The sequence below is a fragment of the Rhincodon typus genome, chromosome 4 (genome assembly GCF_021869965.1).
Source record: "Rhincodon typus isolate 14 chromosome 4, sRhiTyp1.1, whole genome shotgun sequence".
NCBI lineage: Eukaryota > Metazoa > Chordata > Chondrichthyes > Orectolobiformes > Rhincodontidae > Rhincodon > Rhincodon typus.
The window spans coordinates 22,875,895-22,895,642 of record NC_063335.1 but is presented as its reverse complement, the minus strand read 5'-3'; the positions used below and the strand labels follow the sequence as shown (position 1 = coordinate 22,895,642).

The window sequence follows — 19,748 nt, the reverse complement described above, 5'->3', positions numbered from 1 at the left end:
CCCAGTATCCAAGGGCCCAAACATACCTTCCAGGTGAAGCAACACTTCACCTGCACTTCCCAGAATCTAGTCTACTGCATTCGCTGCTCACAATGTGGCCTCCTCTACATTGGTGAAACAAAGCGTAGACGTGGTGACCCCTTTGCAGAACATCTACATTCTACTCGCAAAAAAGACCCTGAACTACCTGTTGCCCGCCACTTCAATGCACCTCCCTGCTCCCTGGCCAACATCTCTGTCTCCGGCTTGCTACAGTGTTCCAGTGAAGCCCAATGCAAGCTGGAGGAACAATACCTCATTTTCCGCTTGGGGACACTACAGCCCTCTGGACTCAATATTGAGTTCAATAATTTTAGGGCCTAAACTCTCCCATGTCCCAGCCCCCCACCCCACACACCAGGCTTTGTTACCACATAGTTTGCCACTACACACCCCCTGTTGTTAGTCACTAACAGTCCCCATTAACAACTATTCACCCTCCCAGCCTGATCGTTAGCAACTCCTTTGTCTGTCCAACTGTCTTTCTCTCTCTTCGGGCTCTATCCTATCGTTTACTCCCTAACCCACCCACCTCCCTATTTTCTGCATATAAACTGACGTTTTCCCAGCCACCATCAGTTCTGAGGAAGGGTCACCGGACCCGAAACGTTAACTCTGTTTTCTCCTTCACAGATGCTGCCAGACCTGCTGAGCTTTTCCAGCGACTTTGTTTTTGTTCCTGATTTACAGCATCCACAGTTCTTTTGGTTTTTAGTTATATTAGATCTTGTGTATGGTCCCAGTGCACAATCTACTCCTCAATAATGACTATCTTTTAGTTGGAAGACTGGGGCTGAAGTCTGCAATCAACCAGTGTACCTTGAGCATCTGATTCTACTGCTGCATGATGTATATTGGAATATTCCTTCTCAATGTTCTTGTTCAACTTTAAATTGGTCTGGGGCTATTTAGTCACGGTGGTTCCCGATGATAAACTGAATGAGCCTGGTAGGTAGAAAGTCAGGTAACAGTTCTTTTTTTCACCTGTTATTGATTGAAACAGATAAATAAGGAGCAAATGGTGAATTAAAATGATTATAAACACACAAAGAGTGATGAGCAGGAACAAATCTTTTGGTCTATCTTACACCACAATGACAGGTGATGCGTGAGTGCATCACAAAATATACGTACGCCATTTCACCCAAAAGCAAGGATTTTTCAGTTAATAGTGAAGCAAAGGTTTTTGCACAAACCTCCCAAGGAACACAGTCTTTGTTGGACATTTCCCCTTTTCAAGAGGCTGTTTAAAGCTGGTCAGCAGCAGTGAGATCTGAAGCATTTACAAGCAACATCAAAAAAGGAAGTTAGATTTGAAGTGTTTTTTTCACTTTTTTTTTTAAAAATCAGTGTGAAATAAATGTATGTTTGTGTTAAATTTGAAGCTAACAAAAAGATAGACACATTTTTAGAACTGGAAAAGGCTTGTGTTTTTAAATGCATCTAGATTTTCTGTATTAACATAGAGAAAATTGATATTCCACAAATAAATTGGTTATTTGGGGCCAGTGAGGATTATCAACAAGAATTGTGAAGGTTGAACATTGTTAAAAATCCAGTTATATCTCATTCAACAATTTAGACATTTCAAGGATTTCAAACACAGTTTTTAAACACAGAGTCAAATGGCATATAAGTAGAACTTTGCAACATGACTGCATCCGGAAAAAGTCTCTGCCGTGCACTGTACTGAGGAGGTAGGCATAGACCAACTGAGAGTGGCTCATGGATTTCCATGTTATTTGGCAGACTTTGGGACTCGTGATGTTTCTGTCGGTTTCGGTGTAGTAATTGCTGGCAAACACAATTGTTGCTATAAGTACCACAGAAAAATCCAGAGTCATGAGACTTCCTAGAAGACAGGATTAAAACTGATGAAAACTCAACACTAATTGTAACAACGCCATCTTACCTTTTCTTCTTTCAGCCCCTTAGCTAATTGAAGATTATCCTGGAGATCATTTGGACTGGTAATTCTATATAATATCTCACATTTCTACAAGACGCCCTCCTCTCAAGGCAGAGGTCTAGCTGTCTCTTAAAAGTATTCAATGCGTCATTGCACGCTTCTGCTATTGTTTGGGTAAAGAATGCATCTCCTAGATTCTGTTTAACATTTGTGTATTCTCCAACTTGAAATTGTGACTCTTGACTCTCCATAACGTCTTTAATTGGGACAAACTGTCAACCTGCACACAAGCAATTCCTTTCTTTTTCTTATACTTATTCATTGACTTTAAAGCTCTTTCCATTACAATGGTATTTGCTAATACATCCTTCATGTTAGCAAATTGTTTTGACTCTGCCATTTACTGCTGTAAAAGCTTTTGATCGCAAAAGCTGCTCTGCCTGATCTTGAGGTCCTCCAGTGTTATTATATTATCCTCGAAGATGGGTGGAGGCAATGTTTTCAATCTGTTCATCCACTTGACTGTGATTAATACGTCAAAAATAAATGGACTGACATCAATATGGAACACACATAGGGTACCGCCCAAGGAACAAATATTTAGATTTTGGTGGAAGATGCAGATCTTCTTTCTGGAAGCTTTTGAGGGATATGTTAACATTGGGATATAGGGTGAATCGGCTTTCTTTTAAAGCATTGTAGACTACTTTGAGTTTAGTTGAATGTTTCAGAATGTTGCAGTTCCCGACAGTTGCTACCGTGAAATTTGTCACAGCTGTAAAAATGTCGGCAGAATTGGCAGAATTTGCAGAATGGTTTGTTGGATGTGGATTGTCCTGAAATCTCCTCAGTGAAATGGTAGTTCTTACCAGTAAGATATCTTTTATCAGTTTTGAAGTTACAAAGCATCAATCAAGCAAAGAAAAGACTCAGTGAGGAACTGTGTCACTGTAATAATGTTGACTTAACACTGCATTGCAGAAGTATGTGTTCTGCTGAGTGCCTCTTCAGTGGTTCATTCATGTTGAATACCTTCAGATGTTCGTCCAGAACCTCAACAAAGCTATCTTTTGATAGTGAAAGGGCAATACTCAAAAAAATTATAAATTTGTGAGAATCCTCAAATAATATATAAGTCAGTGTATAAAAGAGCAAGGAATTTTCAGAGTGCAGTGAGCATGAGATTACATATTGCATGAGGTTTGTTGATTTGAACAAATGTAAGACGTACTTAGTGGAGGTGAATTGGAGCACAATAGTTTCAATACAACGGTTTCACAAACAAACAAATCATAATAGTTTATGACTATCATACTGACCGAGAAGAGGCAGAAAAAGCTTGAAATCTGACACCAGCTCTGAATTGTTCTTATTACCTCAACTGCTGAAGGGGGTGGAAGTAATGTTTTCACTCCTGAGACGCTGTTTGTCTGTAACCGTTATATCTAAAAAGCTAATGGATGGATTTCTACAAAACTTTGCACATCGATAGGTTGTGTCAGATTTCAATTTTTTTCTGTTTCTTCTCAGCCAGAATGATACTCGCAAACTGTTATGATTGTGAAACCATTTTATTTCAATTCATCTCCACTAAGTACATCTTACATTTACACATAGGCTGTGTCTAAGGCAAAACCAATTTCTTTTTGGCAAAGATGCAGATTCAGATTGAGATCCTAAAATTTATTTTAAATTATATTAAACTTTTAGAATGTTTACAAATGCTTTCTTCATGTCAATACGGGAAACTCCAAGTCTTGCCGTCATGGAGAAGAATCTATTAAGAAACCATTTTTTTTTCCAGAGGGAGGACATATACTGAGAATTCCTAGAGTCAATATCTTGAGTCAATTGAGTAACCACTGGTATATTTGATTCCCACAGACAAAGGATTTTTTTCTATAATCTGTCAACTGTGTTTAATTGATTTTGTGCATGAAGAACTGTTTGGGAAACACTGTAAGCAGTTTCAAATTGTTAATAAGTGTCCTGTGATGCTTGGTGATAAATATTATGGGCTGTAAAAGTTTGACTCAGTTGGTGATATTTTTGCCTTTGAATTAAAATGGTCAGTTTCAGGTCCATTTCAAATCTTAGAGCTCAAGATCTATGCTGTTTGAAGTCCAAATGCTGTGTGGCTTGGATGGGAACTTGCAGGTCTACTGAATGCTGCACAACCTGGGAATATCATGAGGGTAGAGCACTTGTCACCATTGCTTCAGTGATCACCTCAGGAGAAGGAAAGACAGAGGAAAGCAAGTGTCATGTGAGACAACTTCACTCCTGCTGGGCTGCTTGTCAGCATCTTATCAGACTCTGCCTCCTGTGAGAAAATCCTCAGGTGACCATTGCTGCATATGTAGAATCAGGGAATGGCTACACACAAAGGGGCCATTCAGTTTGTCATGTTCAAACTAGCCTTCTGCAAGAGAAATTCACCAATGTCACTCTGTCTCTTTTCCCTTTCACCCAGAAAATATTGTCTTTTTAGATGATGAGCGAGTTCCTTATATCATTGATTCAGCCTTCATCACTCTCTCAGACCATGCATTCCTGATCTTAACAATGCAATGTGTAAAAAATATTTTACTCAGGTGGCCATTGCTCCTTTGATAACTGCCTTAATCCTTGAAAGGGCATAAAATTCCAACTGAGACCTAACCTGTGTTTAAAGCAAATTTACTTTCTTTACTTTGTGAACCTATGGCCCTACTTAAAAAGCCCAGGATCAATATATTTTATTAACTCCTCTTAGGGCGGCACGGTGGCTCAGTGGTTAGCACTGCTGCCTCACAGCGTTAGGGACCTGGGTTTGATTCCGCCCTCGGGCAACTGTCTGTGTGGAGTTTGCACGTTCCCCCTGTGTTTGCGTGAGTTTCTTCCGGATGCTCCGGTTTCTTCCCACAGTCCAAAGATGTGCAGGGTAGGTGGATTGGCCATGTTAAATTGTCCATAGTGTTCAGGGATTTGTGGGTTATAGGGAGATGGGTCTGGATGGGATGCTCTGAGGGTCAGTGTGGACTTGTTGGGCCGAAGGGCCTGTTTCCACTCTGTTTCTATGGAACCTGTCCTGCCACCGTCAATGATTTATGACCATATATACCCAAGTCCCTCTGCTGCTGAACCACATTTAGAATTGTACCCTTTATTTTATATTGTCTCTCTGCACTATTTCTACCAAACCTCACACTTCTCTGCTTTCAGTTTCACCTACCACTTGTCTGTCCATCCCACTTACCTTTTGAAGCGCTACGCTTGCCTTCTCATAGTTCACAATACATCCAGATTTGTCCTCTGGGCAAATTTTGAAATGAGCCCTGTAGGCCAATTTCTAGGTCATTCAAATATTGGGAAGAGGAAGGGTAACATCAGAAGAACTCCACTATAAACCTTCCTAAGAGCTAAAGAGCAACCATTCACCATTACTGTTTCCTTTCACTCAACCAATTTCGTATTTATGTTGCCACTGTGCCTTTTATTCCATGAGCTCTCAGTTTGCTCACAGGTCTGTTGTGATACACTGTAGCAAATGCTTTTTCAGTCCATGTACATATGGATGATATTGCCCTCATCTGTTCTCATTGATACCTCATCACAGAAAGCTCAAGCAATCTAGGTAAACATAATTTGCTCTTAATAAATGCACTTTCATACTTTAACAATCCTTCATTAAAATGACCACAATTATCTTGACTAAAGGGCTGAAAAAAAAGACAGTACAATCTAACCATTGCACAACAACTTTATCAAACAGCATTTTCAACAATACTCACACTGCTCAACTTTCACTCGATTGCCTTCTTTTACTGCCTGTATGTCTGGCTTGCTGCTCGTACATGGTGCTACATCAGTGCAAAGCTGCTAACTTTTCATTTGATTACTGTACCACCTCCGTAAGGGACAGGAACACACACACACACACACACATGCACAAACTCAATTTCTGCATTGCAGCGTTAGTGCTACACTTCTGGACAAGTGCCCCAGCAACATTATTAACCTGCTGGAGAACAGATTGTTACTTTCTGTGAGATTCTGCAAGCTTTGTTGAACATTGGTATCTACAGTCCTGACGGCAACAGGATAGCAGCAATTTGGCCTTGTATGGTTTCTAGCGTGGATCACATGACCTCAGTCTGAGTTTCAGCTGATCTAAAGTGGTCTCTGCCTGTCCTATAATAGAAGCTTAGACATTGACAAAACAATGCTGCATCACAACTGAATCTTCAGTCATGGTGTTGGTTACCTCATCCACAAGTGGCCTCCAAATTCCATGTCACATTGTGCAAGGTTTAGGTGTTTTGCAGTATAAAACACTTCACTTCAATCTTTTTTCACCATACTTAGGTACATGTGACAGTAATCAATCAAATCAGATCCAAGCTCCAAGTTCTTAATTTATAATAATGGGATTCTCAGTTGTGTTTGACCTAACAATGTACAAGTAACACTCATGTATTTATGAATCAAATTAACAATTTTATTCTACAATGTCCAAGATCCTTTGAATATTGCCAACACAGGTGGTGCCTCTCTCCTGCATCTGAACTGATGTTACATTAAACTGTAGCTCAAAGAAATGCATTACAGAAGACATGGTAAACTACATGAACAAAAACAGCTTCCAACTCTCATTCCTAATTCTGAGTGTGGCTTTTCGCTAATTAGGAAGTGATCCAAAGTAACGTTTCTCATTGGCCTAAGAATGAGGATCACACAAGAGGTGTCACCACCTCCGTAATTGGAGTTATGTCAGCTAAAGGAAAATCCAACCATTTATTCCTTAGGCCTCAGAAACTCCCATTTCATTTTGTGAGTAAATTACATATCCTTTCAGAGACAGAGAAGTTGTACAATGTTACATCATCTTATCAATACCGCAAACTGTCAAAACCAGTCAACAGCTAGAACATCATCAGCTGGAAACCACGCTGCTAGTGCTGCTCCCGCTCAGAAGGCACTTCAAGAGCCGTCGACCCAGGTTAGTGAGCCCTGATGTACCTGCCAAACACCACCTCCGTCCCGGGCCCTGTCGCCAGGAATACAAAAACATTGCTAATAGAATATCAGGATATTGATAGTAGAATGAGAGGAGGTCTAACTGATGAATACAGGATGCCAGACAGGATTGAAAAAAGTAGACGTAGAAAGGGTGTTTCCTTGTGTAGGGCAATCTAGAACAAGATATGAAAGTTTTAGGATAAGGGGTAGCAGATTTAAAACAGAGATGAGGAGAAATTACTTCTCTCAAGGGAATCTGTGAAATTCACCACCCCAGAGTGCAGTGAATGCTGGGACATTGAGTAAATTTAAGGAGGAGATAAACATATTTTTGATAAGAAATAGTTTGAAGAGATATGAAAGTGGAGTTGAGGTTGAGATGAGATCAGTCATGATTGTATTTAATGGCAGAGCAGGTTCAAGATCCTGAACTGCCACCTCCTGCTCCTCGTGGTTATATCCTTTTTAAAAATTGATGTTCGGTTTTACAGGGACAGTTAATACACTAAGTTAGTTTTGACAAACAAACTGCAATTTTTAAAAAACAATTTAAAATACACGGCTCTTGCTTAAACATCGGTGTCATATACAGTTCAAGATACTGAGTTCAGATTTTTTAGTTTTTTTTTAAAGTTGACAAACAAACCTGGAATTGCACCTGGTGTAATTCAAACAAACACTCACAATGGCCTAACACAGACTATTCATCCCCTTTAGATCATTGAAACCAGCAGGACCAGCTCCTTGCAAACAAATGCCTGAACTGGTAATTGTCTCATATCAGAAATTCAAACCAAACTCTTTAATAAATAGCTGAGGCAAAATTATAAACTTCAAACCAACCTAGGAGCTTGAAAATTAGTAGAATTATCAAAATCTTCCAATTGAAGCTGGGATCCTTTATGTTTTGTAACAGTAAAAACCATCTCTGTGACAGGACTGGTAATGCACTAAAGATTTTTGTTTTCATGCCAATCAACTTTTCCTCTACTTAACTCCATTAAACTCCTCATCTGCACCTCCTGCAGTCAAAACCAAACATGACTTCACCCTCCAAGAAATTGTTACAAGTGCCAATCTTCTGCCTTCTCTGGCTGCAGTTCACTCATACACAGAGCTCACCACATGTAGATCTCACCGGTATGCTAGTTTCTAAAGTACACACAATGTTACAATCTGGATTGACGGATGTCAGTGTCAGATTGGGATAATGTTTCTTCCGCAAATCATGAGCTCTTGTTCTTTCCACTCTGCATCAGGTTGCACTGTCCAGACAAGTTGACAGTGCTTGGGATCTGAAAGCATGAATATCGAAGCTAAGATTTGGAGTGAAGGAGAAGTTTTTGACAAGCAAGATGTGCAGCTTGTTGCCCATACCCAATTGTGAGATGAGGCTAAAGAGGGATTTGAGAGCATGCATAAGGGAAAGAGCATACCATCATCCAAGACACCTTCAACAATGCTGGGTACAATGGCATGAGAGGCAGTCATTGCAATCCATTTTATTATTACCTTATCCACAGAACTCACTTGAAATCAAGCCTCACTGTGCCCACATGTCAGAAAAGTCATCGGTTGGAAAATTCCCCAATTTGCCATTTTTTTTAGACCTAGGTTGACAAAAATAAAACACAGACCATGTTGCTGTACTTAACAAAAATTACAATGTTGTACACAAAATCAGGACAAACCCAATTCGGCCAATTACCACCCCATCAGTCTACTCAGTAAAGTGATCGAAAGTGTCATCAACAGTGCTATCAAGCAGGACCTGCTCAGCAATAACCTACTCACTGTCGCCAATTTGCGTTCCGCCAGGGCCACTCAGCTCCTGACTTCATTGCAGCCTTCGTGCAAACATAGACAAAAGAGCTGAATTCCAGAGGTGAGGTGAGAGTGACAGCCCTTGACAATCAAGGCAGCATTTGAATGAGCGTTGCATCAAGGAGCCCAAACAAAACCAGAATAAATTGGTATCAGAGGCAAACTCTCCTGATTAATGTATTACAAGCACATAGGAAGATGGTTGTGATCGTTGGAGGTCAGTCATCTCCGCTCCAGGACATCTCTGCAGGGCTTCCTCATGGTTCAGCCTAGAACATCTTCAGCTGCTTCATCAATGACCTTCCCTCCATTATAAGGTTAGAAATGGGGAAATTCACTGAAGATTGTACAATGTTCAACACCATTCATTACACCGCAGATACTGAAGCAGTTTCAGCTCACATGTGGCAAGTAACATTCACGCCAGAAGAATGCCAAGCAACGAGATAATAGAACCATTGTCTCTTAAGATTCAATGGCATTTTTGTCACTGACTCCCCACTATCAACAACCATTGACCAGAAACTGAACTAGACCAACCATGTAAGTATGTGGCAACATGATCAAGTCAGCAGCTAGGAATTTTGCAGCAGGTAGCTCATGTCCTGACTCCTTAAAGCTCATAGGTAGACAGGGCGGTGAAGAAGGTGTGTGGGGAGTTGGGAGGTCATGTTGCAGCTGTACAGGCCATTGGTTCAGCCACTTTTGGAATACTGCATAAATTCTGGTCTCATTGCTATAGGAAGGATTTTGTGAAACTTGAAAGAGTTTGGAAAAGATTTACAAGGATGTTGCCAGGGTTGGAGGGTTTGAGCTATATGGAGAGGCTGATAGACTGTGACGATTTACCCCAGAGCATCAGAGGCTGAGAGGGTTTATAAAATCATGAGGGGCATGAATGGGGTGAATAGCCAAGGTATTTTCCCCAGGGTGGGGGAGTCCAAAACTAGACAGCATAGGTTTAAAGTGAGAAGGGAAAGACTTAAAAGGGACCTTAGAGGCAACTTTTTCATGCAGAGTGTGTTGCGTGTATGGAATGAGCTGCCAGAGGAAGTGGTGGAGGCTAATACAATTACAGCATTTAAAAGGCATCTGGATGGGTACATGAATAGGAAGAGTTTAGAGAGATATGGACCAAAAGTTGGCAAATGGGACTAGATTTATTTAGGATATCTGGTCAGGATGGATGAGTTGGACTAAAGGATCTGTTCGCATGGTGTACAACTCTATGACTCTACGATTCTACGAGGCACATGTCAGGAGTGTGATGGAATATTTCCCACTTGCTTGGATGAACATGGCTCCAAAAACACTCAAGAAGCTCGAGACCATTCTGCAAACAGCAAGCAACTTGATGGGAACTACATCCATAAACATCTACTCCCTCCACCACGATTGCTCTGTCACAACAGTGTGTACCATCTACAGAATGCACAGCAGAAATCTTGCCAGGCTTCTCAGACAGCACTTTCTGTTCCACTAATTGTATTATTAAGAAGGATAAGGGCAGCAGATACGTGGGAACATCTCCATCTGCATGTTTTCCTTTGAGCTGCAACATCCTGACTTGGATACATATTACCATTCCTTCAGTGTCACTGGGTCAAAATCTAGGAATTCCCTCCCCAGTTATGCTCTGCCTCACTTCATCCAGAAGCAATGGAAATGGCATCAGGCTGGAGGTAATGGAAATGTCAGATGTTGATTTGTTGGTTATGGAGGCTGGTGGGGAAGAAGGTGGGGACATGGGAAATCCTGTCATGGCTGGAAGACAGGGGACTGATTGAGGAATGAAGTGAGGAAAATGAGACGGACCTCCAGCATGTTGCTATGCACGCTCAAGAATTTCCTTCCCACCCCTTTCAGCGTGGGATCATTCGAGGGCCAACTCCTCAATTAACCCCAGTATGCATCAAAGGGGCCAAGGAAAGGGAAAGGAAATGGCCTTAACCTTCTCCTCTGCTCACTGTCCAAGGCCCGAGATCCTCCTGCCAGTGATTTATGTGTGTTTAAAGTTTTGGCAAAGATCTGTAGCTGGGGTTGTGGATGACGTTGTCGACTTGCTCGCTGAGTTGGCTTGTTTTTTTTCATTTGAACAAAAACAAACCAGCTCGGCAAGCAAGTCAACAAGCACATTTATGTGTGTTTCCTAGCCTACAATCAGGAATACCAAACACAGGAGAGGTGATTATTTTGTGGAACTTCTTCATTCAGTCTATAAGCTCAACCCAGAGCATTAGGCTGCTTAATTCTCAAACTTTCATGTTAGACATTGATCTCTCTGATCTCCATCTCCTATATAATTCTTTCAATGAGCCTTAGTATAACATGAGCTGCTGAACCTCCAGATTAAGCATTATACAGCTTTGTGGACTCAACAATTACAGTTTGTAACTTTTTTCATTGTTTAGTTTTTAAATTCTTCTGTTGGTTTTGGCTTTACTCTTCATTTTTCTTTTACATTGTCTCAGGGGAAGCAATGGCCTAGTGGTCTTATCGCTGAACTGTGAATCCAGAAACCCAGGTAATAGCCTGGAGGACCTGAGTTTGAATCCCACCAAAGCAGATGGTGGAATTTGAAATCAATAAATATCTGGAATTAAGAGTCGAATGATGACCATGATTCTATTGCTGATTGTCAGGAAAAACCCATCTGGTTCAATAATGTCCTTTAGGGAAGGAAGCTTCCATCCTTAGCTGGTCTGGCCTGCATGTGACTCCAGACCCACAGCAATGGGGTTGACTCCTAACTGCAATTAGGGATGGGCAATAAATGCTGCCCTAGCCAGTGATGTCCTCATCCCATGAATGAATGAAAAAAACTTGTCTTCAAAATTTACATCTCTACTAGTCCCATTTGCACTCCCTGCAGCCTTGTACAATTAATTATTTTGTCATTAATGCATCGCTCACCTCCAACAGCAGCCCCAGACTGACCATTGGTGCCCATAACTGCTGCTAAAGTGACTGATCTGCCAGCCCTCTGAGTGGGCAGCAGCTTTCAGGAGCAGCTTGGCCATCCTTGATCACACAACTGCCCTGGTTTGACTGGCTGCCACTCATTAAACGCAGCTCCAGGTTCCACCATCCGTCAGAGTGGTGTGCCTCTCCTCCCTAGCTTCCAGTCCCAAAGACTGGGATTCTGCCACATTAAAGGAAAATCACCCTCTATTTTTCTTTGCACAGAGCTCAGTATTTCATTTACAGCACTTTCTGTATGTTCTTTTTCATTTCAGACTTCAAGCAGACGTAATATATTGCTTTTATTTTCAGACGAGAATGTCAATTGGCTTAGAAATACACAGTCAGGCAGGATTTTGTGTGACAATGCAGAGGTTCACCCATAGCTGCTTAAAGTGAACTAACGGCATAAAACTGAGCCTGACGGTAAACACAGTCATAGACAGAGATTTGGAAGGGTGATCTTGGCTGTAGAACATAATGGAGAAGGGAGCATTTACTTATGGTAAGCTGCACTTTCTCACTCAGAGCCCCTGAGACTCTTGTAATCTGATCAGTAATTTACTTTGGAGAGAGGACATTTTCTCCTCAGATGCTACCTTACCCTTCCATGCTCCATCCTGTGCTGCTACACTTTCAGAACTGATTGGGAATACAGTGGCTTTAACACAAGTTGTTACACAGTAATTCTGGAGAAAATAGCTTGATGGTCCCATAGGTTCAAAGATTGTGCAAAACAAGACCAGCTCAATTCAGGAGCAACTTAAAGTATATTGTCACCCACTATCTTCTAAGTCACGTCATCAGGATTCTCCTGGTGGAGACTCAATGGCTGTCAGTTGTAGATGACTTATGCACTGATTCTTCAATTGGCTTGAAGTCACCCTTGGTGTATTAAGGATTAAACCATTGCTTATGGTCACCTCTTTTACTGGTTTTCCATGTCAGCACTTATTAAAATAATTTGCAGATAACACTGTCACACATTGCAGGAAAATCCTATTGGAAACAGCATTGTAGTCATTAAAGATCGAACCGGGAAAAATGCTTTCCAAATCAATTTAAATATTGAAGTGATATTCTTGCTCCAAGGATGCTCTGAAAATAACTTTTAAACTGGAAGTTAGTATTCTTTTCTTCTCTTGAATAGAAAAAAGTTAAGAAGGAACTAATCCAAGTTTTCAAGATTATGAAAGATTCTAACACATTAAATTCTTGTAGCTATTTGGCAAATTGGTAACAAGAGAGTATAATCTCAGGATTATGAAAAGGAAAATGAATGGGAGATTAAAAGAAATCTTTATACAGAGGGATATTGCAACATGAAAAGCTTTACCACAAGTCACTATTGAGGAAGAAACTATAAAATCATTAAAAGGCAATTTGATAAGTCTTTGAAAAGTAAAGAAAAAATTCAAAGATTTGGAGAAAGAGCAAAGAAATAGGATTAGAGTAGCTAGGTAGTCATTTCTGAATGGCCTCCTTCTGTGTTGTAATTTATATCACTTTTTGATTCTATAATAGGTATTCTACAATCTTTTTAAAACTGCACCTCCGAGTAGTCAGTGTGGCAAGGGCTTTGGAATAAGTTATTTCTCCAATGTCAAGGATCATATCTGGCAGATAGTTTATGCATGTCTTTCTACATAAAGAGAGACATGACTATGTATAAAGATTTGAAGGGATAACATGAGAAACAATTATGTGTAGACTGTGGAAATGGCAGAAATAATATAAGAAAGAGGTTTGGCTAAGACTCGGGAGCATATTTTTAAGGAGGGAGGAGAAAGTTTTTTTTACACAGAGAGTGGTTCATGTGTGGAATGAACATCCAGAGGAAGTGGTGGATGTGGGTACAGTTACAATGTTCAAATGACATTTGGATAAGTACATGAATAAAAAATGTTTGGAGGATTATGGGCCAAGCACAGGTAGGTGTTTAGTTTGGAATTATGGTCGGCATGGACAGGTTGGGCCGAAGAGTCTGTTTCTGTGCTGTATGATTCTATGTCCTCTTTACTTCCCTCTACTTACAGCTTTATAAACCAGAGTCTCCTTGTGATTAATAAACAAAAAAATTAAGCAAATAAATAGTGTGGGACTGATTCATGTAGACATAGAAATGAAGTTAGTTTGTGCCCGTTGTACTGTATTTGCTTAAATAAATGAAAAAAGTTGGTGCTTGAAACATGTTCCTATTATGAGTTTGTTTTGTTTTTGACTGAGGTTCATTATGTCTATTCCACCATAGCTCACAGTGCATTGTCTCATGTACTTTTTCTCTTTTTACCTCATTTGTAATGTAATTAACATCTTGCGTGCCTTTTGCAGGAAATCACACGTTGAAAAGGTGAAGTGTTCACCACTGTCGGGACATTCCAGCATTCACACATATGTAAAGTACAGCTTCACACTACTTCAGATGCTGCAGTCCAGGAGCTGCCCTTCATAGTGTGGTGCTCGTCTGTTATCACTGAGCATAAAACCCTTTGGAAAGGAAAACCTGCTCCCGATTCGCAAACCAGGACCTGAAAATTTTGCTGGATCGAGTAGTGAAAAGAGGGCCAGTCCTTTTTCCTGTGAGTCGGCTCCCAGAATATCTGGCACAGCAAGGTTCCGACTTTGTTTCACTGAGGGTGAATCACAAGCTTCATCTTTAACACAATTTTCCTGATCCTTCACCAAAGGGTACAATCACAATGTTCCCTTCTGTCTTGCTGTCCCTATGGCACCTATGATTTTCCAGCACTCCTCGATTTCTTATGAGTCCCTTTCTGAAGCTATTCACATGCCCTCTTTATGCAGAGCCCATGTCTTTGGACATTTCCATGCCCTTGATGGTCCTACACCCAGTTCATTTAAAGTCCAGTGTTACTGTGGCCTGTATGAATTTGTTTCCTCCACTCCCTCCTATTCAATATGAGGTTCCACTCTCCCATCTATAATTATGCCTTACAATTATTTCCTTCAATTGTAATCATTCTCTCAGTGTCCCAGCACAACAGAGTTTATCCCCACACTCAGGTTACCTGCTTTCCCCAGGACTCAATGGCCTGCCCCCTGATTACTGAATAACCCCACAGTATTGACTATGGCCTGTCCCTGGACAGACCTGGCAAGACTGTCCCTGACTGTCCACGGAACAATCCCCAAACCTACCTCAACAGGACCCCAACTATACCTGTGATCATTGTACTGGGTATATTGACCTGTAGAACTGATCATAGTCCTATCCCCAATTGAAAGGATTCTGAAGTTGCCATCTAGGACATGGGGTAGGGGGGCAAAGAAAGGAAAGCTTTCCTCAATGTCAAGAATCTAATTTCTTTATACTTACTGTACTTCCCCACATTTCTTACCATTGCTCACAGCACAGCAGGGAAGGTAGGTTCTGTGCATGATGCTCTTACACAGATAGATTGCTGTGTATCTCATCAATTTCATCATATAACAAGTAGCAAAAGAATGGATAAGCATAAAAATATATACAATACACTGTAGAGTATCTAATTAAAAGAGTTAATTCTGCTTTCCTAGAATCCCAATGGTAAAACTGTCTAAGGAAGTACAAGTCTGATTTAGTCTACCAAACATAAGATCTCATTCTTTGACTGTTTTCCAACTTCCCAGTGGGAATGTAACATTATGGAATAAATTAAGAGAACACAATATATCTGTATAAAACCAAAAATAAATTCTGTTAGATACAGACATGTGCTACGTTATGGAGATATGTTTGTGTCAAATATTAATTTTTAATTCATCTGGAGACAGACATTGGACTTTAAAAACAAAACAGTTTTAAACCAAAATAAAGAGAATGATGGAAACTAAAATTAAATACTGCAATTTGCATTACCATATGGTCCACATGCCAGTCCATTGGGATGAAGGTGGAAGGTCTATGGAGATCCCACCAGAGACAGTAAACCCTTGGAAATATGTAAACAGCTTTCTACTTGCCTTATAAAAATGGAAATATTCAAAATATTCAACCATGGAAGAAGGAAGCTTTCAGAAGTTAATCCCTTGGATATTAAAATTAATCACCTCGACCATAACAAGCAATGACTAAGTTAATGATACAGACATGAGCTAATTAAAGCTGCTTCTTGGAATATACATGGATTTTTCAACGGCTGATGGCAGAGAGAAGTTATGTGACCAACTGAGCTTTGTGTGTCTACTTGAACTGGGGCTGGTAACATGTACTAGCAGGAGTGAGAAAAAGCTGCTGTATTCTATCTCACTGCCTTCTCTCAGATGGGACCTCGTTTTGCTGAATTGGATTGTGAGCAGCAAACAGAGGAATCTACAGAAAGACTTCAATCTCCATAGCACCATTTCCAGAAGGAGATGGACATAACAACCAGGACTTCAATGAGTGCCTCAGCTGAAAACTGACACCTTTGGGATCCGCAATCAGTTAAATCTTATGTATGTATTTGCCATTTGAATCTGAACTTGTCTAAAGTAAACCTCCTTTAATTCTATAATTTGTATCTTTGTGCAATCGGGTGGAGTATGTGTGTTTGCTAAACAGTTGCAGAAGTCAGGATATATTTTTATCTGAATGGGCTTTAGAAAAAAGAACTACACCCTTAATTAGTTAATTCAAGAAATCCTGCCTGGCAAGTTCTCTATCTTCTGTATATGAACAGATAAGTACAAGATGAATTAGCAAATACATCTTGTAAAATTCTAAACAACTTGTTACAATAAAATGAGAAGTGTGTTATGGACCAGACCACACCGCTTCAAAATATATTAAGAAGATAGCCTAACTTCTTCTTATTTTAAAGGCCAGTGCCAGGTGTTGCATTCTGGATGCAATTCGATTGGTCAAACTACCAGTCTTGAAGCAAAAGATACTTTAGTCATACACTACTGTTAAAATACAACAAAAGAAAGAAGAAATTGGAATAACTTAACTCTATTGGAAAACTTAACAGAATAATAGACTATGTAACTACTAAACAGTGACTGTTCCAATATAGTAACATCCCGTAAACAAACCCTTGGCAAAGGCAAATTCACCAAATTAGAATGTCTGACATGCAATTCCGGCAGCAGGAAGAGAACCCCAGTTTTTAGCTGTAACAGAGAGAGGAAAACATTCAGCTTCAAGAGCCCAGCAACTATTGCTGCTGAAAAACTAAAACTAAAAATCTGTGATTTCTTTGGGTGCTTAACCCCACCAATTCAGGCTTCTATTGTTCCTTTAGAAAGAAAAACTCCAAGGCCTTACAAGCTGTTTACTATACTCGATTCAAATTGACAGCTCATCATCTCTGTCTTAAAACTTCTCTTAAAAAGAAACCCCAGGACAATGTACACCTCTTAAAACCAAAGTATCATCACAAGTAGGAAAAGAAAAACAACTATTCCATCTCTCCTCACCTGGTTGTTACTGGTAGCCAAATGTAAGCCAAAACATTTATTTGCAATAAATTTTCTAAAAGTCTACATCAGTATATATTCAAAGTAATTGTAATTGGAGTATTGGGCTCCCACAATATGGAATAAAATGACAAACTGTAAGTTCCTGGCTCTGATCCCCTTGCATCCACATGTCAGTGATACCCACAACATCATACCTGTTAATTTCAATCTTCACTAGGTTTGTTTACCTTGTTTTGAATGTTGTGTTCACTGAAATACAACATCTCTCGTCCTACGCTGACTACCCCACTTCTCATAGATATCCCCTCATCTGCTGAGCCTGAAGTTAGAGCCTTTCCATACTCTCTATTCCATTACCTGGACTGGAAACTTTAAATAATCTCTTCCGTGATTTTCCATGGAACTGAACTTATCTTCCCATGCTTGACCTGATGCCTGACGACATGAAATGTCATGGGACCTAGACACAATGTTGAAGACTCCCAGGGTATTGACCTCCTAACACAATACTACTATGCTGTTACCTCTGCTGGGCCGGTCCAGTCAGTAGGACAGGACATACCCAGTGATGGTAATAGCGTAATTTTCTGGGTATTTGTGCATATTGTATGATTCTATGAGAATGACTGTGTCAGGCTGCTGCTTGACTAATCTGTGAGAGAGCTCTCCTACTTTTGGAAGTAGCCCCAGGCATTAGCAAGGAGAACTTTGTAAGGTTGACAAGGCTCTTTTTGCTATTGTCTTTTCCAGTGCCTTGGTCAATTCTAGGTATTGTACCTGTTGTATCTGGTCTCATTCCTTTGTTAATTTGAGAGCAAGAGAGAGAGAAAGACAGAACGAACTCTCTATTCTAGCCAGATGCTGTTGACTGAAATACAATTCATTTCTGTAATCCTATGTCTGGCTTCACTTCTTTTTTCAATCTGGGTCATCTGCAGACAAGTCTTTCATCCCAACAGGTCCAATTTTCAGGAAGGTGTTAAATCAAAAGAACTACAGGTATAAGTGATGCATTTATTCATTTTGATGATATATTAATTTTAGTTTGGAATTTGTTCCTATTTCTATTTTCTATGTTTCTTTGTTAGTCAGGCTCACTGTGTGGTGTACTCACACGTACTGGAACCTCAGTATATTAATGCATACGGTCTACTCTTTGCAGGCAGAAATATATACACTGTCTGTATTAACTCAATAAAATAGGTAACAGCTATTGTCTGCTCATTTCTCAGGGCAATTGCTTGACCAATCAAGGGCAATCTGCCTACTTTAAAATGTTAACAAACCTTGGCAGTTAAATACCAGTCATTATTATTGGTGCACTCTCCATGGCAACAACTCTGCCAACCACTTGTCAACCAATCAGCGCTCCCCTCTCACTGGGTAAATGTTGTTTTCACTTTACTTTGGTTTTTCATATGAATTATCTTGATGACTGTCAGATGAAAAGATTTGAGAAAATGTGTCCTTTTTTCAGATAAACTCAACACCACCTTAAATGATTGCTGTGTTATATTGATACTTGTCATTCTTTCTTTCCAGTGGGAACTTTCCTAAAGTAAAAGTAATTCTGGCCTTTGGGAAATCATTTCTGAGGAACGGTGCTGGAATAGCAATTTTTGTTTGTAATGCTAGGTTCATACCAATAAGTCTGCTGGTTTCTGTATCAATCTGAAGCTGTCTACAGAAAACTATTTACGCTGAGGTACTTGTCATAGAGCTTCCCTGACACTATCATTAATTTAATTGCCCTTTCAAATACGACCAGATCCTAGTGACACAGAATATTCTGCCTTGTGTTTTATGTCTTTCGAGCTATCTTTGCAATGATTTATATCCCCTTTTTCACACATCTATCACTGCAACTATAGCTAAAGTACAATATGAAGTACCTTTGCAAGGCTTAACATTATACAATATTAAAGAATTTAAGAAATTCAATTCCAGATCCAACTGTGTGCATTGATATTGAAGCCACCCTCACAAAAAAAAAACTGAAATTTAAAATGTAAGCAACAAAGCAGCTGAAATAACTCCACAAAGGCTGGTATCCTGTCATCAAGTCAGCCTTTATTTACATATGGAGAATCCTTGACACTAATCCAGCTTCCTCAGAGACAGTTCTCTGAGTGAACAGGATGTTTTGCACTCCTGTTTATATCTATCAGCCAGGGCACCCTGATTGGACCAGATTTTTTTCATATATTTGTTAACGGGATGGCAGTGTCACTGCCTAGGCAGCATTTATTACCCATCCCTAATTGCCCAGAGGGCAGTTCAGAATCAACCAGATTGTTGTGGGCCTGGAGTGATATCCGGGTAAGGATGGCAGTTTCCTTCCCTAAAGGGCAATAGTGAACCAGATGGGTTTTTACCCCAACAATCAACAATGGATTCCTGGTCATTGTTAAATCCTTAATTCCAGATATTTTATTGAATTCAAATTCCACCATCTGCCATGGCGGGATTTGAACCCAGGTCCTCAGAATGTTAGAGATAGTAGGAACTGCAGATGCTGGAGAATCCGAGACAACAAGGTGCAGGGCTGGATGAACACAGCAGGCCAAGCAGCATCATAGGAGCAGAGAGGCTGACGTTTCGGGCCTAGACC

The 19,748-nt window shown here is 40.2% G+C and overlaps 1 long non-coding RNA gene across 1 annotated transcript in view; it reads right to left on the bottom strand.

The window, feature by feature from the left end:
• Window positions 1–1,620: 1,620 nt before the first annotated feature.
• Window positions 1,621–19,748, bottom strand: part of LOC125483027 — a 79,573-nt gene continuing 61,445 nt past the window's right edge. The window contains exon 5 of the long non-coding RNA XR_007262021.1: window positions 1,621–1,891. This is a non-coding gene — a long non-coding RNA (uncharacterized LOC125483027). The remainder of the gene's footprint in view (window positions 1,892–19,748) is intronic.